The sequence below is a fragment of the Sturnus vulgaris genome, chromosome 16, assembly GCF_052056855.1.
Source record: "Sturnus vulgaris isolate bStuVul1 chromosome 16, bStuVul1.hap1, whole genome shotgun sequence".
Lineage (NCBI taxonomy): Eukaryota > Metazoa > Chordata > Aves > Passeriformes > Sturnidae > Sturnus > Sturnus vulgaris.
In genome coordinates, this window is record NC_142258.1 from 1,814,030 (window position 1) to 1,823,533 (window position 9,504).

General features: G+C 45.8%; 1 long non-coding RNA gene across 1 annotated transcript; it reads left to right on the forward strand.

Moving 5' to 3' along the window:
• Positions 1-1,396: 1,396 nt before the first annotated feature.
• On the forward strand, positions 1,397-8,353 carry LOC148221868 (uncharacterized). The gene is made up of 3 exons (XR_015807134.1): positions 1,397-1,517; positions 1,727-1,871; positions 5,060-8,353. It is a non-coding gene; the product is annotated as an uncharacterized LOC148221868 (long non-coding RNA).
• Positions 8,354-9,504: the final 1,151 nt, after the last annotated feature.

Consider the following 9,504-nt stretch of genomic DNA (forward strand, 5'->3'; position numbering starts at 1 on the left):
TGCAGGAAAAAATCCCAAAAATTGCAGGAAAAATCCCAGAAACTGCCGGAAAAATCCCAGGAATTGCAGGAAAAATCCCAGGAACTGCAGGAAAAATCCCAGGAATTGCAGGAAAAAATCCACTTTGGGAAGGATGGAAAATAAACCAGGCAGGCTGGGGGCTTTCAACAACCAAGCTGGAATTGTTGGAATTGAGCACAGGTTGGGTGTGAAGCACTGAGCTCATCAAAACACCTGCAGGGGCTCTTCTTCCCTTTTTCCCCTTGGAATAAAATTCATTTTTATAGGAAAGGTGCATTGTGAGTCCGGGTTTCATTGGAGGAATGAGGAAAAAAGGGAATTGGAAAAGCAGATGAGAGCAATCCTGGAATTTAAAAAGGAGAAAGGAGGGTTTGGATTTCAGGGAATGAGGCTCTGGGTGGATTTTGCTGAAAGCTGCTGGAGGGGAGCAGAGGGAAGAATTGTCCCAGATCTCCTGTGGAAGTTTTGATTTCCTGATTAAAGAAGGGAAGGGACAGAAGGGACCCCTGGGACAGCAGCAACAGAGAATTGATCCCAAATAATCAGTGAAAAATGGAATTGTGGGGTGAGGGGAAGGAGGAATTCCCAGAAATTCTCATCCTGAGGGAGCACAGAGTGGCTCTGTGCTGGCCCTGGGACCCACACAGGAGTGGAAGGAGAGATTCAGCAATTCCAGAGGGAGGGAATTGATCCAAATAATCAATTGATCCCAATAATCAGTGAAAATTGGAATTGTGGGACCCAGATGTTTATTAATTCTTTGTTGCAGTGAGTTCTGCAGCACTTCAGGCTAACAAACTGAAAATGGAGCTGTGTCTCTGCTCTCTGCAAGGCCCTTTAAGGATAAACTCTCCAATTAAGAAATGACAATTAAATTATTTTTACTTTTAACCCAATAACCAACCACTCACGGCCCACAATGCAGAAGTTTCTATCCAATTACAAAATATCACCCAAACCCATGGAGAAGGTGGAGGAGAAGAACAAAAATTCCAAGAAGGACTTGGAGGATTTTAGGACTAAAAATCCCCCATCTTGCTTTATCTCTATTGCTGTATCCTAAACCATTAAACTCTAAGTTTTCCACCCTGTGATATGACACACTTTATTCAAATTACACACCCCTGATTTAATTCTATCATTCCATTTTGGAAGCTTCTCCACAAACTCGGTGGTTTTTTTTGGGGGGGGGTCAATGCCTGTCAGCAGAAAATTAAAAATCTAAAAATCTAAATAATAATAATAATAATAATAATAATAATAATAATAATAATAATAATAATAATAATAATAAAATCTAAATTTCTGCGTGGTTCCAAGGGGACAGGAGCAGTTTCCTTTCCAGGGCAGGTATTTGTTAATCACCTCTGATTGTGTTTCCTGCTGAAAAGAGATCCCTGGAAGGAGCCAGAGCCCCGGGAGCAGAGCAGGGATAACATTTCACTTTGCCTGTGTGTTAATCTCAATCCTCTTCTCCTAAATCCTCTTCAACTCAGGTTTGTTGGGTTTTTTTCTGGTTTTTTTTTTAATTTTTTTTTTCCAACCACCTGCATTCACATCAAACCTTACGAGACATCTTCACTCCTAACGAGCCTGCTCGAACATTTCTGGATAATTTAATCTGATTATTTGATCTCAAACTGTCTGCTCTCTGCTTTTGCCTCACCTTTTGTCATTTTTTTTTTTTTTTTTTTATCATTTTTAGGTCGTGCTGGTCCTTTCAGAGGGCTGGGACCGAATAATCGAGGCTGTCATCACAGCAGAAGTGGCTCTGGGGGCAGAAATCTCCCCAGTGCTGCCTTTTCATTTCCTGGCTCGGCAGCAGGGGAAGAGATTATGTGATGTGAGAGGTAAAATTATCCCGGCAGAGGTGAATGTGCTCATAAAAGGCTTTTGCAGGCCTGGTTGTGTGATATCCCTGAGAAGGGGACGTGCATTGGGAGCCTTTTATTGCCGGGAATTCTCAGTCCCTGCAGAAAGGGACAAAAGCTCCGGGCTGGGGGACACGCACAGGGGGCAGGGATGCACGAATGTGGATTTTTTTTCTGCATGGAAGGAGAGGAAAAAATACAAGAAAAATCAACGAAACAACCGAATTTTGGGTTTTGGGTCAAAGCAGAGTGGGGTTTTCCCAGCTGGGTAAAAATTGGGGTGATCAGATTGGTCTGGCTGTGTGGAAAAAGAGAAAATTATCTAAAAACCTTGGGGAGATGGGATTGGGGTCAATCAATCAGGAAAATGGGATTATTTCAGGTAGACTTTCTCCTAAACCTCTGCCTGGTGCTGTCACTGTTTGGGAGGTTTTGAAAGGAATTTTTTTTCAGGAGGTTTAGAAAGGAATTTTTAAGAAATGAAAAAAACAAAAAAAAAACAAAAAAAAAACCCAACCAAATTTCTCAGATTTATAAATTTTGGAATGATACAAAATCCTGAGGGTGAGGAAGGTTCCTGTTGGGAATTCTCCTCTCTCTACCCTGGTGGGACACGATGCCAGAGCTTTTCCCAAACTCCTGGCTGAGCTTTTTCCTGGGAGATTTGAGCCCAGGAGGCTTCACCAGCAGGAGGAAAAAAGATGAGGATGTGTCCTTCAGTCAACCTGGGGGATTTTGGGGGAAGGAGGAGCAGCAGCTCAGTGTTTGCTCTTCAAACCCTGCAGCAAATTCTGGGATTTGTTCCTGCTGCTTGGGAAGGCTGGAAGGGAGCACGCTGCACTTCCCAAAAGTGTGGTTTCAATTAAAAGAAGAAACAGCTCCAAAACTCACAGTGGGGTTAAACATTCCAGTTAAAAAAAAAAAAAAAAAAAAAAAAAAAAAGCATTTAAGCTGCTCTTCCCTTGCAAAGTATCCCGGGTTTCTGTGGGTGATTGCAGGCAGGTGGTTCCTGTTCCTATTAAAAATGAGTAATTCCAGCTCCCCCGGGATTCCTTCAGAGACAATCTGCACAGACCTGCAAGTCTTTTAAACCATTAAATGTTTCCCCTCCACGTCCCACAGTTCTCCTTCCCCAGCATTCCCATTGGATCACGATGGTCTCAGGGAGGCAAAACTGCTGCCATAAATTAAGAGATTCCCTGCAGCCTTCAGGGAAATCCAGGCTGCAGCTCCTGGTGGGGTGGGAGGAGTGGGAATCATCAGTTCTGGCCATTTTTTTTTTTTCCCCTGATTTTCTTATTTCTTCATCCTGAGGGCTCTGCTCCTGATGGAATGACATCTCCAGCAGGGAGGTGGGCAGGGACACCCCTGGCCTCACCCTGTGCCATTCCCAACTTCCAATCTCTGTCCCAACCTTCCCAAGGAGCTGCATTTGCTGAGCCTTTCCAAATTGGAATTTGGGAATGAGCATTCCCAATACCTGGATGTGCTCAGGTTGTCCCTGGGCTGCAGAATTCCCAGTTTTGCCCAGTGTGACTCTGCAGGGGTGAGTGGGAATCGTCATTTCTGGCCCTTTTTTCCCATTTTCCCACTCTTTTCATCCTGATGGAATGACATCTCCAGCAGGGAGGTGGGCAGGGACACCCCTGGCCTCACCCTGTGCCATTCCCAACTTCCAATCATTTTCCCAAGGAGCTCCATTTCCCTTTCCAAACGGGAATTCCCGATACCTGGATGAATCCCTGGGCTGTGGGATCCCAAATTCCAGGCTCCTTGCCCCAGCCTGTGTGAGGACAGGGAGCATCTGGAGGGCTCCAAAGGAATCCCAGTGAATCCATTTGGAGATTCCCATTCCCTGCCTGGTGCAGAAAGGAGACAAAGCCTGGAGGATGCTGGAGCAGAAGGCTCTGCAGTTTCCCAGCTCCCTGGGGGGAATAAAGGAACACCACAGATCTTTGACTGGCCTTTGGGATGGTTAATCTTGCCCAGTCAGCAGTTTTTGAACAGATTCCAGGAAAGCTTTTAAGCCTGATAAAGCCGGGCCTTTTGCATTTCCGAGTGATACTTTAGCTCCCAGTGACATGCTCCACTTGTCACTCGGCTTTAAAGGGAGGTAATGAAAATCTTCCTCCGAGTATGGTTACACCAGGGGAGAGAACCCAGCACAAACTGGAGCAAAAAAAGGGAGAGACGAGCCCACAAAAATGCAATTTAGCAGCTGAAAAACGGCGAAGTGGGCAAAGATAAAAGTATCAAATGCACAATTGCTGTTTGCCCAAGGAGGGCTGGGTGATATGGGAGGTGCAGAGACTTCCCCAGAAAAAAAAAAAAATAAAACAGGGCCAAGGCCAGGGAATTTCCAGCAGATCTTATTTGCAGGTTTTAGGGCCACTGGAAGCCACAAGACAAGACTTGGAAATGTGGATTGGAATCCTGGCAGCCCCTGCTCTGCGAGGTGGGAAGTGGAGGTGAAAGAGAAATCCTCTCCCCCCTCCAAAGCTGGGAGAGTTCAAGGAAAGCTTCCCAAGAAAAATTTTGACGAAAAATGGATACATTGGGCTCCAAGTCATCAGCTCTGCTGGGTTTGGGAAGGTGGAGAAATTCCCAAATGATTGGGGTGAATCCGTGCAGGATTCCTGAAGATCCAAGGGGTTCTGTGAGGGCCAGAGGGAAGAGCAGAATTCCATAGGGATGGCAGGAGCAGGGAGAGCAGCTCCCAGGGAATTCAGCACAGCAGGAACATCTTCCCTTCCCTTCCCAAAAGCCTCAGGCTGTGCTGTCACTGTCATGGGGAGGAGGAGGAGGATGATGACTGAGGAGCATCATTCCCAAAAAAAACCTTCACTCCCAGACAGCTGGAGCAGCTCAGGGAATGTCCCAGCCTAAAAGCAGGGAAATGGAATTTTCTCCTGGGATCACACCCGAGCCTCCATCACTCCACAGCCGTGCAGAGGGGCTCGGCAAAACCAGACACGATGGGATCAAATGGGAAATGAAAATCCTGGCTTGCTTTTTCCTGGGCTCAGGCTCTGATTCCAGACTGGCTGGGGTTGAACCCTGGGGCTGGAATTCCCTGGGGCTCCGTGTGTTTATCAGGGTCGTTTGCTGATGTAAAATCAGCTGCTTGAGGTAGTTTCCCTTTTTTTTTTTTTTTTTATTTTTTTTAGGGATTATCACTCCCTCATTTCTCTGTATCCACATCCTCCTCCCTGCTCCAGACAGGCCCAAATTCCAGCAGGGAAGAGCAGCAGGCTGAGCCTTTGGATGGGAGAGAAGGAAAAAACCAGATTGCAACAGCTCTGGATCCTTATCCTGCCTTTCCATGGATCAACGTGAGCCCAGAGAGGGAGAAAATTCTGCCAAGAGCCCCTGGAAGGGCTTCCCTTCTCCCAAAAAATAATGGGAACACTTGGGGGAGGAGGAGAGAGGGGAAAAACAGGGATGAGCTGCTTGGGATGGGGCAAAGTGGTTTCAGAGTCATCCCTAAATTTCTGTGTGTGCCCAGAGAGGGGCTGGCATGCACAGGACAGAAGGATCCTGTGGGAATTGTGGAATTATGGAATTATTTGGGCTGGAAGGGAGCTTAAAACTCATCCAGGTCCATCCCCAGCACCTTCCACTATCTGGGACACTTCCAGGGATCCAGGGGCTTTAAAATGTTGGGGAATACCACAAATACTAAAGGTTGGTTTAAAGGAGATTTTTGGGAAGTGATTTTTCCCTGTGAGGATCTGGCACAGGTTTGCTCCATCCCTGGAAGTGTCCAAGTGTTCCTGGAGGAAGGAATGGGGGAGGGAAAATCTTGGAGCTCTTGATGAAGATCCCTGGATATCTCCAAGATCACCAGCCCTTTTCTGCCAACCAAGCAGGGGAAAAAAAAAAATGGAAAATTAAGAATTTTCCCTCTCTAGATCTCTTGGTCTGGTACCTTCAAGATGGGAAAAGAATTATTATTAAATTACTATTAAATTATTATTATTATTTTTTCTATTAGATGGAAAAAGCAGCAGCAGCCACTTCTTACCCTTCCCATTGTTTTCCACTTGGTCCTCAGGGAATATTTTTGGAAGCCTGGGAGACCCCCAGGAAAACAGGAGCTGTGCCTTGCCTCGAGTCCCAGCAAACCCCAGCTCAAAAAAAAGCAGGAAAAGAACTAAAAAAAAAAAAATAAAAATAGAAAATAAAAAAATGCTGTGTGTGGAATTTCTCTGAATGCCATTGGGAAGGGCAGCAGAGAAACCAACATTCCTGTCTCCAGTGAGCATTCCACAGAAATTCACTGAGGAAAGACAGAGAAAATCCCCCCCAGCCAGGGCACAGAACAATTCCAGCAGCTCCAGAATGCTGGGATTTGTTTTGCCACCACCTGCCTCAGATTAGATTTAGATTTTAGATTTTGGGGTTTTTTAGATTTTTAGATTTTTAGATTTTCTGTGCTGACAGGCATTGACCCCTCCCAAAAAAAACCACTGAGGCTGTGGAGAAGCTTCCAAAATGGAATGATAGAATTAAATCAGGGGTGTGTAATTTGAATAAAGTGTGTCATATCACAGGGTGGAAAACTTAGAGTTTAATGTTTTAGGATACAGCAATAGAGATAAAGCAAGATGGGGGATTTTTAGTCCTAAAATCCTCCAAGTCCTTCTTGGAATTTTTGTTCTTCTTCTTCACCTTCTCCATGGGTTTGGGTGATATTTTGTAATTGGATAGAAACTTCTGCATTGTGGGCCGTGAGTGGTTGGTTATTGGGTTAAAAGTAAAAATAATTTAGTTGTCATTTCTTAATTGGAGAGTTTATCCTTAAAGGGCCTTGCAGAGAGCAGAGACACAGCTCCATTTTCAGTTTGTTAGCCTGAAGTGCTGCAGAACTCACTGCAACAAAGATAAGAATTAACAAACATCTGAGTCCCAACAAAAAATTCCATCCTGCAAATTTAATCCCAGCCCTGGCAAAAAGAAGATGAACCACGACAGGCTGGAGCTGGAGCAACACCTGGAGCTGGAGAAACACCTGGAGCTGGAGAAACACCTGGAACTGGAGAAACACCTGGAGCTGGAGCAGCACCCCCTGCTTGTCCCTGGTGGGACCGGTGGGAATCCTCCCGGATTCCTGTTGGGGGGACACCATGGGATTTCCAAACTGGGATTGAGCAGAGTCCCACCGCTCTCCTGTCTCAAGGAATGTCACCTGCAAGTGACAGGTGACCCTGGACGTGTCCCGCTGCTCCTCCTTCCTTTTCCAGGGAATTCCTGATCTCCCCACATCAGCCTCGTGCTCCCGCTGTCCCAGCACCGGGAAATGTCCCAGATCCTTCAGGGAATAAAGCTGCAGGTCAGCAGGTGACTCAGCCACAGCCACTTCAAAGGGAATCCAGTTCCTGAGAACTCTTTCCTTTTTCTTCATAAAGGGACTTTCCTTTTCTCCTGACTAATTAATCACCCAGCAGAGCCATGGTTGGATCCTAATGCCTTTCCTTTCTCCTCCTTCTTGTTTGCTCTGCTGTGAAAAACCCATTCCAAGGGAAGACCTCCACCAGATCTCCTCCCAGTGGGGTCGCTGGTGGGGTTTTGGGGTCACTGGTGGGTTTTTGGGGTCACTGTCTGGATTTTGGGGTCCTTTTGGGGTCCCTGAGGCTGCTCCTGCAGCCCTCAGTGACAGAGAACATTCCCCAGCCTTGCCCAGATGGAATTTTGGCTCGTGGGGATCTCTCAGACCAGCGGGGTAAAGAGAGCAGCACATGCAGAGAGGCACAAATCCATAATTTATTCCATGAAGGCATCCTATCTACATACACCACAGTTATTATTTTACAGGGGTTTTTATATCTTTTGAGGATTTTACAATTTGCACCAATTACCAAGGGAATTCTACTTTTAACCAATCCCCGAGGAATTTTACATTCAAAGCTGACCTATGGATACTAAAATGAAAACGAAGAAAAGAGAATGAACCACTAATATTGAAGATAGATCAGAGGGTCTAAAACGGGGAGAAGCTAAATTCCTTTTGTATTCATCATTTCACAATCCATTTCTTATCTCTAAGCCCTGATTTTCCAAGGAGCTTGTTCTGAGGATGCAGGGAAACTTTCTTCTGTGTTTTCTGCTCCCTCCACACAGCGGCACAAAGGAAGGGAAGGGGATGGAAAGGGCGTGTCCAGGGTGAAAACCCGGAATTCCATCGGGAACGTGCAGGGCCTGAGCGTGGCTCTCCAGGCACCTGCCTTAGCCACAAAAAACTTTGTTTAACTTCTCCAAGTTGACTCAACGTGGGCAGAGGAACTGGTCCGGCCAGTTTGAGCCATTTTCACTTCCTCCTCCTGGTTTTCAACGGATGTGGGAAATTAAGGAAAGATCCTGAGGGAGGGAAAAGCTGAAATCCAGTAGTGGCTGGAAAGAAATGGAGGAATTTTCTGAAAGATCCATCAGTTTGGAGGGATTCCATTCACTGCTCCAAAATCCCCTCCTGTTTCACACTCTCCAGAGATGTTCCCTCAGCAAGGGGAACCTCAGGAGCTCTTGGTCTCCAGAGTGGAAGAATCTCCAGTTAATAAACAGGAGGGGATTGGCCATCTGGTTTTGGTTATTATTTCAAACTGTGTGGATTGGCAAGATCTTCTTGTGCTTCATTTTTCTTCTAATTCTTCCTCTTCTTCATTTTTCTCCTTAGTTTTTCTTCTTCTTCTTCTTCTTCTTCTTCTTCTTCTTCTTCTTCTTCTTCTTCTTCTTCTTCTTCTTCTTCTTCTTCTTCTTCTTCTTCTTCTCCTCCTCTTTTCTACCTCATTTTTCTCCTTAGTTTTTCTTCTTTGTTTTTCTTCTTCTTAATTCTTCTTCTTCTTCTTCTCCTTCTCCTCTTTTCTTCTTCATTTTTCTTTTAATCCTTCTCCTTCTTCTCTTCCTCCTCCTTCTTCTCCTCCTCCTCCTCCTCCTCCTCCTTTTCTCCTCTTTTTCTCCTCCTCTTTCTCCTTCTTTCTCTTCTTCTCCTTTCCCACTTTTTAAGGAATGTGTAGGAAGCTGTTTCCCCATGCCAAGTGATGAGTCCTCCTGCCTCCCTCCCTCTCCACCACACGATTCCTTGGACACAGGGCCATGCTCCAGAGGATTGATTGGATTCAATCCCTGAGGAGGGGGTGGTGAAAAGTGGCTCCTTCCAAGCCAAACACATTTTTAAGGCTGGATCCTACTGCAGGTATCCCTGGAGACCAGGGAAGAGGCTCCAGCTGGAGAATTTAAGGATTTAAGGTTGATCCAGTCCCTTCCTCCTTCCCTGATACTGAATCTGATCTTTTAAAGGTAGCTGCTGAATATTTCCTGGAGAGGGATGCACTGGATAAATCCCTGTGGGAATTGCAGGGGCATAGAGAGGGTTGGACAATTTTTAGGAAGAAATTTGGGCACAGATTGATGCTGTGTTCCTTGGAAAGGAATAAAAAACAACATCAAGATGGGACAGCAACCGAACATTTGGGGATGCACCTGGAGCCCAGTTTGGAGCAATCCTGGGGCAGAACCGGAAGAGAAAACCCTCTGTGCTTCTGCATCCCGGATTTTTATCCCAGGATAATGGGATCCCCAACGGGGTCCGCAGCAGAAAACCCCACAACAGGCGGGG